The following is a 13,948-nucleotide window of genomic DNA, read 5'->3' as shown; positions in this document are numbered from 1 at the left end:
CAGTGATGGCACTGTAAAGTGTGAGAAAAACTGTTTTTAAGTGTTCCTCATCAAATACATTCATTAAAAGCATAATTCAATATTGAAAAATCAGAAAGTATTAATCAAGGAAACATTACCAAAAGTGTACTTTGTTTGGTGCACATTAGTTTTACTGAGTGATGTCAGAAAAAGTTATCACCTGAACAATTAAAGTGGGAGGATTTTTTTTAAGTTAAATTTTATTTGCTTCATTTTTATTTATTTATTTATTTATTTTAATTTTTTATTTAAGAAAGGATTAATGAACAAAAACATAAGGTAGGAGGGGTAGTGGGGGTACAACTTTTTATTTGCTCCTGTGAAGGAATTCTAGGGTCTCCAGTTTGCTCGTGTACAACAGGAAAATAGAAAAGGAAAATTTTAGGATAACATGTTTTCTAGATGTGCTTTATCACAGTGAGACATCTGGTCAGAAGACATCTTTGGTAAATGCACATTTTTATAAGGAAACACACCTTAATATTTTATGCTTATATCTACTTTGACCTCTCCCACAAACCAAATTTTAGTAATTATCTTCCCTTCCTTGCTCTGGCAAGCAACTTCCAATTAAATGTCAATTGTGTTTTATTATTTGAACATCGATAATGACTATCATTAGATTGAAGACCTGGAGTTCTCATTGTCACATTCCATACTGAGCTCTCTTTGGGGGAAATGAAGGATGGTGGATTTAAGAATGTTTGAATAGTGAAATCAAAGTTTAAGACACTATTGATGAGGATATAGGGGTAAGGTGAAAGAATATTCAGATCTGGGAAAATAATTAGACTCTGAAATAAAGAGCAAAACTTGCAGAGTTTGGATTCTAGCAGGAGACGGATAATTTAAAAGATAAAATGGAGAAGTATGTTAGCATGGATTTTGATAAAAAGCAAATAACTTCCAAATAGTTTTTGTCTGCAATACAGAAGAACATAGACCTTTCCAAATAGGGCCATCAATTCCCTTGTGAATAATATTTCCACTACATTTAACGGCTCCAGGGCATGATTTGTGAATTTGATTGTAAACAGAGTAGTCTTATAGCCTCAGGTGTCTTTCACTATCTAAGCAGAAAGGGTGGAATATTTGAGAGTATAAAAAGGACATGAATTTTATAACAAAAATGGCATGAGAGTTTGGAGGATGGCTTTTACGTATCTCTGTGGAATACAGAGTTAAAAAGATTACCATATGTTCCCTTCAGGAACATTTGAAAAATGAAGACCAAATGTGTTTTATAGAATGATGTTCTTCATAATGCAGATAGCCACTGATTTGAAGCTGCAGCTAAAATAAATATGATACCTTCTGAGTGCTATTCACAGACACCAGTGACCTATCAATTTCTCTATCTCGGGAAAAGGAACTGGAGGCTGACAGCTCACTCCCAGAAGAGTGGTTGATATACGTTAAGTGGCTGTGCCTGTGCTTCTGATTATTAATTGTGGCTAATATAGAACACGCAGATGTCCCCAGACTATGCAGACTCTTCTTGGAGTAGGGTATTTTCAGGCACAGTAAAAAAATAAATAAAGGCCCAGTTACAGTTTTAGGAACTCCAGGGCCAGGGCCGATTCCTGACCACATTAACATACCTGTAGACCAAGCAAGCTTAAGTTTAAGTGAATCTCACATTTCAGGTCTGGGGAGGAGTCATACTGATGTGTTACCATGGAGACATGTATCTATAACATCTGTGAAAGTAAAACATTTTAAGTATGCTCAGTGAAGATACAGTTTTAATTCACAGTAATTTCTCTTCTATGCTCTTTTCTTATTTCCCAATAAGGGGGATTATATGATCACTAATGGATTAAGGTCCATGCAGTTACTAAAAATATAAATGGAGGACTAGTTTATTTGGGAGTTTATCTGATACAGGTATACACGTTCCTTTATAACAAAGTTACTGCAGGTAACTTGTTGTAATACTGGACATTAGGAACCCAGCTATACTTCTGTGTCAATGAATCCAGGACTTTGGTGGGAATGTATGAAGTCTATGGTACTATAATACGACTACATTCTAAGATGTCTATCTATATCACCAATGGCGAATAAAAAAGAAATATGTTTTGGAATGTAAGCAGTCAAAAGCCGGTTGTAGGAAAATGTTCTGAGCATCAGATATGGGCATTAGTAAGTGGAAGATTTGATTTATAAACACTTAACCAGATTGGAAACCCTGATCTCTCAGAACATAGGCACGAATGCAGCACACACAATTATAAATGCACCACACATTGCTGTATGGTTTTTGTTTGTTTGTTTTTCATTTGTGGAAAATTAATTCAAAAGCCATATAATTTAATCATCTATATTTCTTGCTGACTTCAAAGCCTATCAGCATAAAGATAACAATAATTTCAGAAGTCGCCATTAGATAATTGAATATACAACAAACTGGTTACTGATTATGCTTGATTTGAAGACTGCTTCAGTCTTCAAAAAGTCTACACAAAAAGATTTTAAATATCCCTCAATAGCCATAGATCATACAGCAAAAGAATTTTCAAAAATTTATCATCTATCCCCTTATACTTTGTTGATTGTGAGGTATAAAGTTCATGAAATTATATGTACATTACCAAGACTAGAAAAGAGTGCGATGCTGGGGGAAAAGACTAAATTATTTTCCTATTTTGTCTTTAGAAAATATTTTACTATGTTGTGTGCATGACCCAGGTTCAAACACAACCACTACTACATTGAAGGAAAGTTTGGTGCTGATTATTATATGTATGTATTTATGTATATATTTTTCCACCAGGGTTATTGCTGGAGAGTAGTGCCTGCATAACAAATCTACTAATTCCAGTGACCATTTTTTAAAATTTATTTTTCTTCATAGAAACAGAGATAATTTGATAAGGAAGGAGGAAATATAGAGGGAGAGAGAGAAAAATAGCATCTACAGCACTATTTTGCCATCTGTGAAACATTCACCTGGCTGAAACCTGGATCCTTGCACATCTGAACTACATCTGAACTCTACCTTGTGTGGCCACTACCTAAGCCTGGGATTATGTTCTCTTTCACTGTTTCTACATCTCTATGAAAATAAAGAAAAAATACGTTATAAAATCTTATCATGATTAGATAATCAAAGAGCATGGAGAAAAAATATATTAGAGAAACATTTTAAAGTTTCACAAAGCTGATATATTGTTATTATATAATTTTGTAGTTTATTAGCTTTTTAAATTATATATTTTATTCCAGATACTTATTATTTTAATCTAATCTAGTATCAGTAATTTTAATTCCTTCTGTTTTCTTTTTTATTGATTTAATTATAATCAATAGCTCTGTTGGATAAGAGGGCTACAAATCCACACAATTCCCACTACCTGAGTTCCACATGTCATCCCCTCCATTGGAGGCATTTCTGTTCTTTATCCCAATGCGAAAATACACCAACAATCATTATGAGGTGCAGAAGATGAAAGGTCTGGCTTCTATAATTGCTTCTCTGCTGGTCATGGGCATTGGCAGGTGCATCCATACCCCCAGCCTGTTTCTATCTTTCCCTAGTGGGGAGGACTCTGGAAAGGTGGGGTTCCAGGACTTATTGATGAGGCCATCTGCCCAGGCAAGTCAGGTTGGTGTCATGGTAGAATCTTCAACATGGTGGCTGAAAAGCATTAAGATATAAAGCAGAACAAATTGTTTAATAATCAGGAATCTAAAGGTAAGAACATATCAGATATGATTTGGGGTCTCCATTTTGGAAAAAAAGCTAGGAAGTCTGTTTTAAATATATTCCAAGGGGTCCATGTCTACTAATTCTTGCCTGAGCCCAACAGCTAACATCCAGGTGGACCCAAGGCATTGTCTGGGGAGATGATGTCAGAGTTGGAACTAGTTGGATCAGGGAAGAGAGTAGCCCCCCAATATGGGGCAAAGTGTATAAATATTGTTAACTGTAAGCCCAATCCATCTGATCTGGGGCCTATATTCAGCAAAGGAGCCTGTGTAACCTCTGCATCCCTGTAGGTCTGAGTTCAGATTCAATTGTCATTGCTAGGAACTTTCTAGGCTGCACTAATTTCTGGACCAGTCTTCCTGGATTGGCAGAGATGTTGACCCAACCTCCCTTTAGAGAGTGAGGCAGTAGGGACCATTGTTGTTCCACATTAAGAGCAAGGTCCTGTAGAGGCCCCATAAGATGGTCCATGATGCTGTTTCTGATGAGATGACCAGTGACGGTGGAGAGAGGGATCTGTCAGAGGTGTAGGCCCATCATTTCTATGTGGGAATCCCAGGATTCCCTGAATAGGGCCCCAGATGATGGTGTGGCATGGTAATGACCAAAAGAGCTATCATTGAAGTACGCATTTTTAAAAAGGAGAATCTCAGTTGAGTAAACTGTTGAACTAACAAAACCTAAATATCTGTAGCTAGATGGCATTCATCTATGTCTGCCTCTGTCTACTCACCTATAAAGTGGGGTGGTAGAGGTTGACCCTCCATCTTTCCAAAACTAAGAAGTTGCTCTAATATTGATAGTAAGAGTTTCTGCCACTAAAACTTGAGTGATAGAGAATTACAGGCACGGACTAGCAAATTAGCTCACCAGGAAAATGTACTATTTTGTCATTCAGATGACTCAGGTTCATGTCAGGCCCCTACCACATTGGAGAATGCTTCAGTGTTTTGATGTCTTCCCCCAACCCTCAACCCTTGTCTTCATATTTCTATCTGAAAAGTTGGCCTGGAGTGGTGAGATCCTGAGAGTGCAAACAAACATTAATGGTAGACAGAAAATTCTAATGTATAAATTCTTCTCATCATAGAGCCATGTGGGAAGAATCTAAAATTTACTCATAGCCAAAGTTGGTCTGTAAGGAATAAGAATTGGTGATAGGTCTTACACTTTGTGGTGAGAATAACCTTGACACTCTCCCATAACCAAAATTAAGTAAGGATGTATGGATGTATCACTACATAACTATAAAAATACGTGACAATGTCCAGGGACAATGTCCAGAAAAGAAATGTCTGGGGACTGAGTGGTGGCTCACTCTACAGAGTACAGTGGTTACCATATGTAAAGACCCAGTTTCAAGTCCCTGGTTCCAACTGGTAGGGGGAATGTTTTCCAAAGTACTGCAGCTGTGCTCCTTTCTGCTTCTTTATTTTTCCCTATTTTTCAAAACCTCTTTGAAAGAACAAGAATAAGAAAAGGAAAAAAATCTCAAGTATAATTCTCAATCTTAAGGAAACAGCCTGTTTGAGACCCTAAACCAGTAAGTTTCTGTCACTTGATAAAAGTTCATCAATCACTGTAATGAAACTTATAGACATAATAATAAACATATTATTTTCACTCTTGAATATGTGGAGTGTGATAAAACCATTATAAGATAAAACCCGGTAGATAGTGAGTTTTAACCTATCATAGTTACTGTGCTTTACTACTTGGATCCCAGCTCCATCACTATTTATCACACATAAAAATCAACATAAATTTTTATTGACATAAAATTTTCTTTTCCTTTTCTTTTTCTTTCTTTCCTTTTTCTTTTTTCATTTTCTTTTCCTTTTCTTGCCTCCAGGGTTATTGCTGGGGCTAGGTGCCTGTACTATGAATCCACTGCTCCTGGAGGCCATTTTTTCCCTTTGTTGCCCTTGTTGTTTACTGTTATTTTATTGTTGTTGTTATTGCTGTCATTGTTGTTGGGTAGGACAGAGAGAAATGGAGAGGGGGGGAGAAGACAGAGAGGAGGAGGGAAAGATAGATACCTGCAGACCTGCTTCACTGCTTGTGAAGCGACCCCCCTGCAGGTGGGGAGCCTGGGGCTGTAACTGGGATCCTTATGCCGGTCCTTGTGCTTCCTGCCATGTGCACTTAACCCACTGCTCTACCACCTGGCCCCTCTTTTTCTTTTCTTTTCCACCCATTCTTCTCCTTCTCCTTCTCCTTCTCCTTCTCCTTCTCCTTCTCCTTCTCCTTCTCCTTCTCCTTCTCCTTCTCCTTCTCCTATATACCAAGCTCCAAAATTTTTCTTACTTTCCTCCTTCTTCCTATCTTTCCAAAGTCCTTTGCTTAGGTGCAATATACCATGTCCAGTCCATGTTTCACTTTGTGTTCTCTCTGTTGTCTCTATTTATTAAATCTTGCTAGTAAGTGAGGCAGTTTGGTATTCATTCTTCTCTTTTTTACTTATCTCACTCAACATGATTTCCTCAGATTTCATCCAAGAGAGCGCAAAGGAGGCAACAACCCATTATAGTGCATAAGAACACAGGTTCAAGTCCTTGACCCCACCTGCAGGGAAAGTTTCACAAGTGGTGAAGCAGCATGTCTCTCTGTTTCTCTCCCTATATCCTCTCCCATCCCAATTTCTCTGTGACTCTATCCAGTAATAAATGAAAAAATATTTTTAAAAATATACAAGATAGTGGTCCAGGAGTGACACAGTGGATAAAGCAATGGACTCTCAAGTATGTGGTCCTGAGTTTAATCCCTGGCAACACATGTACCACAGTGATGTCTGGTTCTTTCTATCTCTCTTTCTATTTTTCTCATAAATAAATAAATAAAATATTTAAAAAATCGTATCTATAAAAATATACAAGATAACAGAGATACAATTCCATACCACTCCACCAGTTCTGTGTCCCCTATTCCTTACTCTGGAAATTGGAGTGGCTTTCCTAAAGTCAAGATATAGGTTGACTATTATCTCTATGATCATCAGGATATCCAATCTCTCTCTCTCTCTATATATATATATACATATATAGAGAGAGAGAGATAGAGAGAGAGATTGATTTTTTCCTAAGGTCCTGCCTTCTCTTTCCTTCTAAGTCCTACACCTACTACTAATTTTTAAATGTATTCCTTTTTCCTCTACTCTCTTTGCATCCTAATGGAATTAGATTTCAGAGTCCTCTAATCACCTTCCCCTAAAACTTCTCCCCTTCTGAGAATATGTACCAAAATTTATTATTTTTTAAACCAACACATTTTTATTTATATATTTTTTGCTTTGTAATATTGGCAGATAATTTTGCTATGATCTCTAATCAAGAGAGACTCCAGTAGAGTTTCAATGAACTGTAGGAAAGACTCTGGGTAGTTGGAATATAACTGTGCTCTTAATATTCTATAGTTATATCTTCTTTTTTAAATTTGTATGTATAAAAAGGAAACACTGACAAAAACCATAGGATAGGAGAGGAACAACTCCTGACACTTCCCACCACCAGAACTCCATATCCCATCCTCTCCCCTGATAGCTTTCTTATTCTTTATCCCTCTGGGAATATGGACCCAGGGTCATTCTGGGGTGCAGAAGGTGGAAGGTCTGGCTTCTATGATTGCTTTCCCGCTGAACAAGGGCATTTGGCAGTTCAATTCATACTCCCATCCTGCTTCTCTCTTTCTCTAGTTGCACGGGGTTCTGGGAAATCGGAGCTCCAGAACACATTGGTGGGGTTGCCTGTCCATGGAAGTCTTTTTGGCATCATGCTAGCATCTGGAACCCGTTGGCTGAAAAAAGAGTTAATATATAAAGCCAAACAAATTGTTGACTAATCATGAACCTAAAGGCTGAAATAGTTCAGATGAAGAGTTGGGGGGGTCTCCATTTTGTAGATAGTTAGCAGGCCTATTTTAGTTATATTCCAAAGGGCCCATGACTATATTAGTTTTTTTCCCCTTTTGTTGCCCTTGTTGTTTTATTATTGTTGTAATTATTATTGTTGTTGTTACTGATGTCATCATTGTTGGATAAGACAGAGAGAAATGGAGAAAGGAGGGGAAGACAGAGGGGGAGAGAAAGATGATATCTACAGACCTGCTTTACCACCTGTGAAGCGACTCCCCTGTAGCTGGGGAACCAGGGAATGGAACTGGGATTCTTGAGGTCATCCTTGTGCTTGGTGCCATGTATGCTTAACCCACTGAAATATCTTCAAACACCCCCTTTTTTTTTCTGAGCCTGACATTTGATATGATCCAAGTTAATATCTGGGGAGATAATGTCATGGCTGGAAAAAGAACCCAAAAGCCGTATCAGAGAAAAGAGTAGATCCCAAATATGGGAAAAGTGTGTAAGTATTGTATAAATATTGTTGACTGTAAACTCCATTCATCTGATCTGATCTGGTGCCCATATTCACCTTTAGGAGCCTATGTGATCTCTGTATCCCTGTAGATCTAAGGTCATATTCTGTGGTCATAAGTAGGAACATTTCAAGCTGCCCCAATATCGACCCATCTTCCTCAGGTGTAGCATAGAGTATGTTATCCAGCTTCCCTTCGGAGGATGGAACATTCTTTACCATTGTTCATCCAAGTTGAGGGCAAGGTCCTATGGGGGCCCACAAACGGGTCTATTGTGTTGTTCCTGATAGATATTACCAGTAAGAGATGGACCAACATTCTTTTTAGGGTGCAGAAGTTCTGGCTTCTGTAATTGTTTCTCTACTGGACATGGGCATTGGCAGGTCAATCCATACCTTCAGCCTATTTCTATCTTTCCATAATAGGGTAGGATTCTGGAGAGGTGAGGTCCTGGGACACATAGGTGAGGTCTTCCACCCAGGGAGTTCAGGATAAAATCATAGTAGCATCTATGACTTGGTGTCTGAAAGGCAGTTAAGATATAAAGCAGGACAAACTGTTCAATAAACAGGAACCAGGAAGTAGGAATAGGGCAGGTGTAAGTAGGCATGTTAAGGTGGTAAGAAGCTAGGAAGTCTATTTTAGATATATTGCTAGTGGTCCATGACATTAGTAATTGTTTCTTGAGTTTGTTGGTTAACATTGAGATTGACTAAGAATATTGTATGGGAAGATGGTGTCAGAGTTGAGATTAGAACTAGAAAGCTAGATCAGGGTAGAGATTAGGTCCCAAAGTTGAAGAAAATACACAAATACAACTAACTTTTTACCAAAGCAATGTGACCCAGGGCCCATGTATACCCATATCTGGTTTATTTAGGATCCTGTATAACTCTGAGTCCCTGTCAGTCTGAGCTCACAGTCCATGGTCACAGCAGAGAAGATTCTAGGATTAATATATTTCAGGTCCAGTCTTCCTCAAGTAGCAACATAAGCTGATCCAGCCTCCCTTCAAAGAGGGGGTAGTCCCTACCATTGCCACTTTATAATGATGTCATGGTCCTAGAAAGTCTTTATTATTTATAAAATGGAAACACTGACAAGAACATAGGATGAGAGGAATACAATTCCACAAATTTTTCACCGCCAGAACTCCATATCCCATCTCCTCTCCTGATAGCTTTCCTATTCTTCACCCCTCTGGGAGTATGGACCCAGGGTCATTATGGGTGAAGAAGGTGGAAGGTCTGGCTTCTGTAATTGCTTCCCTGCTGAACATGGGTGTTGACAGGTCGATCCATACTCCCAGTCTGGAGAGGTTTGTAAAGGGGCTTATGATGATGTTCCTGTTGGAAGTGACCAACTATGGTGAAGAATTGGATCTATTAGAACCCGGTGGATCTATTAAAGGTCTAGGTCCATCATATCTAAGTGAAAATCCAAGGATTCCCTGATAAGGGTCCCAGGTGATGGAGTAGCCTGGTAGTATACAAAAATTCCACCATTAAATGAGCCAGTCTCTTGCCTTTTTCCAGCTTTTGTAGTTCCTTCTATATCTGACAAACTTTCTCCCAGCAGTTAAAGCATTGAGCGTCACTTGTTATAACCCAACTGTTAATAGGTTTATGGGAGTCTGGCCTCAAGTTGAGGAGGAAATACACCCAGGATTTTACTGGAGTCTACGTTGACCTTAAATTTTACTGCATTTATTTGTTTAATGATTCTAATAAAGGTCATCATAGGGACAATAATTGTCCTTTAGTTGATATATATATTGCCAGTATATCTCTTGGTTAGTTGTATACAGTGTTTCTCTTAAAGATTAACAATGAGGTGACAATTATGCTGTCGTTGTTGGAACAGATTAGGAGATATATCTTACCTACTTTCTTTTGTGTCATTATTTGAGTAGATGGAGTGGTTGAGGGACATGAAGTAGGGGTAGGAGAGGAGGGTGACTAGGCTTAAGTAATAAAAATTTGATTATAAATTTCTGGTGCCTTCTTTGGGCCTTTCAACTAGATTGCCAAGTTTAGTAGGGTAAGTCTAATCATAGAGAACTATTAAGCACTTTTACTTTGAGGTATATGGTTGTCCCTGGTTTATAGATACATGTAACCAGTCCCCTTGGCCTTGGCCTGTATCTAGGGTCTGTAACTTTGTTAAGAGATTGAGTGATTTGAAATAGAGCTGAATCACCCCATGTGTTAGGAAAAGTCTCACCAGATTATTAGAGCTGGAAGATTGACATCTCAAGCTTGGCATCTCTGGATATAATCGAAAGCAAAAGGGCAGTGGCAGCATAATCATTTGGGTTGGTTAATGGTTTACAGTAAAGTTGTTAAGTAAAATAAGACAAAAGACAAAGATGAAAACTAGATGATCTCATTCATATGAAGAAGCTATTTATTTAGTTTTATTAAAGAATAATAAGCCAGAGAACAGAGCACTATTCTGCTCTGGCATAAAGTGGTACTGGGGACTGATCCTGTGGCCTCTGTGGTTTTAGGCCTGTAAATCTGGTATTCTAATAGGCTGAAATGTCTCCACAGTTCTGTGATAAATTTAAATTTCCATAATATTTAATTTAATTTGGGGTCCCAAGTAATAATATCAATGATATAATGGATTTGTTTTTCTTATATCCGTGTTGTCATTCCTTGGTGACAAAAATTAAAAACTTCTGGGGTTAGGGAGCTGGGCAGTAGAGCAGCAGGTTAAATGCACATGGTACAAGAAGCAAGGACTGGAGTAAGGAACCCAGTGTGAGACCCTGGCTACCCACCTGCAGGGAAGTCGCTTCACAAGCGTTGAAACCGGTCTGCAGATGTCTTTCCTCCTTTCCGTCTTCTCCCTCTCTCTCCATTTCTCTCTGTCCTATCCAACAATGACGACATCAGTAACAGCAACAACAATAATAACTACAACAATGATTTGAAAAAAGAAGGGCAACAAAAAAGGGGGAAAATAGGAGCAGTGTATTCATGGTGCAGGCACTAAGCCCTAGCAATAACCCTGGAGGCAAAAAAAAATTGTCTTGTGTACAATAAGTAGAATTGACATCACATTTTGGGAAACACTTGGGAGAATAATTGTTTTTATGTTCACTTTTACTTATTAACTCACTGGTTTACTAATTCCCCCAGTTATTCATTCAATTACCAGCTGAGCCATTCATTAATAAAAATCCTTTTTCAACAGTCATATACTGGGTGCCTCATATGCTCAGAACATGTACTGGGGCCCATGGGATGCAAAGAGCTGGTAAGTGAAGTGTTAGCCCTGGGGAGCTGGTCATTGACAAGGGAGTCAGTCACACAAACAAGCAATTACAGCACAACAAGCTTACAACTAAGAGAGATGTGCAGGTTTGGAGGAGCTTGGGGAGAAGGACAGAATACTTCTGCCTGTGGGAGTTAACCCTCCTGCAGCCAGATAATTCTCCAAGGACACAAACTCAGAGCCTCCCTCTCCCAACTCCTGACAAAACAAGGGTGCTTCTGATGCAATCATTCCTATCTGTTGCTAAGTGGGATGGCTGTCAGCAAGGAGAGGCTACCTTATTGAACTAGACAATAGAGGAACTGCAGCAAGAGTGAATCCTGGCTGAGAATGAAATGCCTCATCCTGGCTTTCCTGCATTCCTTCTATCTTTGCAACCACATTTATTAAGCACCTACTACGCCCCTGGCCCTAAGAAAATAGTCTTTGTCATTGGGTGACTTCTATAATTTTTGTGGGACTAGATGGTCTGCTATAAGGAGCCATGCAAAGCACTATCTGTTCATGATTGTGAAAATTGTCAGGGAGAACATGAAAAGGACTATGGGCACATAAGGAAAATCAGATGTAGATGAAGGAGTTCGGGGGGACAAATCTTGAGAAACTGAAATTCAGCAAGGAAAGGGATCTAAATAATGAGAAGAAAATCAGCCAAGCTATGGGACTGGAGGTAGTATGTCGAAAAGCACTGTGAAAAGCAGAGACATCTCAGCCTGCTAAAGGGCCTGAGGGTGATAACACCAAAGACTATGAGGATACTGAGCCCTCTGAGGTGGGTGTCAGTAGAATATCTAACATGAAGAATGTGGGAAATAGGGCAAAAAAAGATAGCTTAATATATTAGAACACAGGATTTGGATGTCTAAGATCAGAGATCCTTATTTCAGTCTCTGGCATCAGAGTGGAGTTGTGTTCTGATGTCTCCCTTAACCTCTTCCTCTTCTCTTTCTGCCCCCCTCCCCCCCCAACAAAACAACAATCTAAAAAATAAAAGAATACATGTGATAAGCCCAGGGACAAAGAACATTTAAGATCACCTGGGTCATTGTTAGCAGGTTACTGGTTATCTTTATACTAATTATAATGAAAAGATAATGATAATAAGTGAGGGGGCTGGGTGGTGGTACACCTGGTTGAGTGCACACATTACAAGCGGAAGGACCTGGTTCAAATCCCCAGTCCCTACCCGCTGAGGAAAAGCTTCACAAGTGGTAAAACAGGGGTACATATGCCTCTCTGTCTCTCTCTACCTCTTTATTTCCCCTTTCTCTCAATTTATAGATGTCTCTATCCAACAAATAATTAAATATTATAATTTTTTTAAAAAAGGAAAATAAATAAGGATTTTAGGCAGGAGCTCCCCCTAATTTGTTTTTACATCAGGAAAATTCTCACTCTTGCTGTCGTGTTAATAAAGAATTGGCAAGGTCATGGACTTTCAGGTGAATGTCCATGTCAAGGGAAGAGGATATAAAGAAGAATGATGAAAGACAAAATTTCTGAATGGATTATCTAAGTGAATGAGTTACCAGAGCAATCCCCTGGAGACCAGAGTGTGAGAGCACTATGGAGATCAGCATCACGGCCATATTGAGAGTTCCCTTTGAGCCCATGAAGGAACACAGGCTTTGCTGCAAAGCAGAGTGTAGTTTACTTTTTAGGGTTTTGGGGGTTTCTTGTCTTAATTTTTATTGGGGAAATGTTGAAATGTTTTACAACACAGTAGTTGTCTGAGGTTTAGAATGTTATATCACCCTAAAATCTGTACCATTACACCTCACCCATCACCACCAAAAAAAAAAAAAAAAAAGGTGTCATTTTCCTCCACTCAGGGCACAGTGCCACCAATCCTCTTTTTAGCTTCTTTCTTCCACCAAATTAGTGCCCTTAGGTCTGTTGATACAGAGGGATGGTTTAGTGTGCATGCGATTTAGGAAACAAAGCAAAGAGGCTGGGAGTGAACTACTGGGAATTCACTCTGTAGTTTATGCTTGGTCATGCATGAGGAGCCAGGTTTGAGCCCTCGACATGGCATGGAAGTGCCATGCAGAGGGGAAGCTTTATGAATGTTGGAGTGTTGCTCTGCTTTTTCTCTTTCCTTCTCTGTCTCTCACTCTCTGACTAGAAACAAGGATAAAAAGTGTCTTCCAGGAGCAGAGGTGATACATCTCAGTGAAGCCCTAGTGGAAGAGAGGGAGATGCAGCGGAGATGGCAGTGGCAAAGCAAGGAAAAAGATAGGGTAAAACATTATTAAGGCAGATTGAAGTTTTGTTGTTTCCTCCAGAGCAAAGCTCAGCCCTGGTTAATGTTGGTGATGGGGATTAAGCCTGGAACCTTGGAGCCCAAGGCATGGAAGTCTTTTTGCCTAATCATCACATTCTCTTCCTAGTCCAACAGATTGAAGTTTATGAACTGCTACTATTTCTATTACAGCTTGACCTTTACCTCTCTCAATTGTCCATTTCTTCCTTTATAAAATGGAGACAAATAGCTTCCTTCATAGAAGGAAGACTTCAATTTGGGAATTTCTAGCACATAGTAGGTGCTCAGTATAGTAGAGAATT

The sequence above is a fragment of the Erinaceus europaeus genome, chromosome 1 (assembly GCF_950295315.1).
Source record: "Erinaceus europaeus chromosome 1, mEriEur2.1, whole genome shotgun sequence".
In the NCBI taxonomy this organism is placed as follows: Eukaryota; Metazoa; Chordata; class Mammalia; order Eulipotyphla; family Erinaceidae; genus Erinaceus; species Erinaceus europaeus.
Note: the sequence above shows the minus strand (reverse complement) of the source record.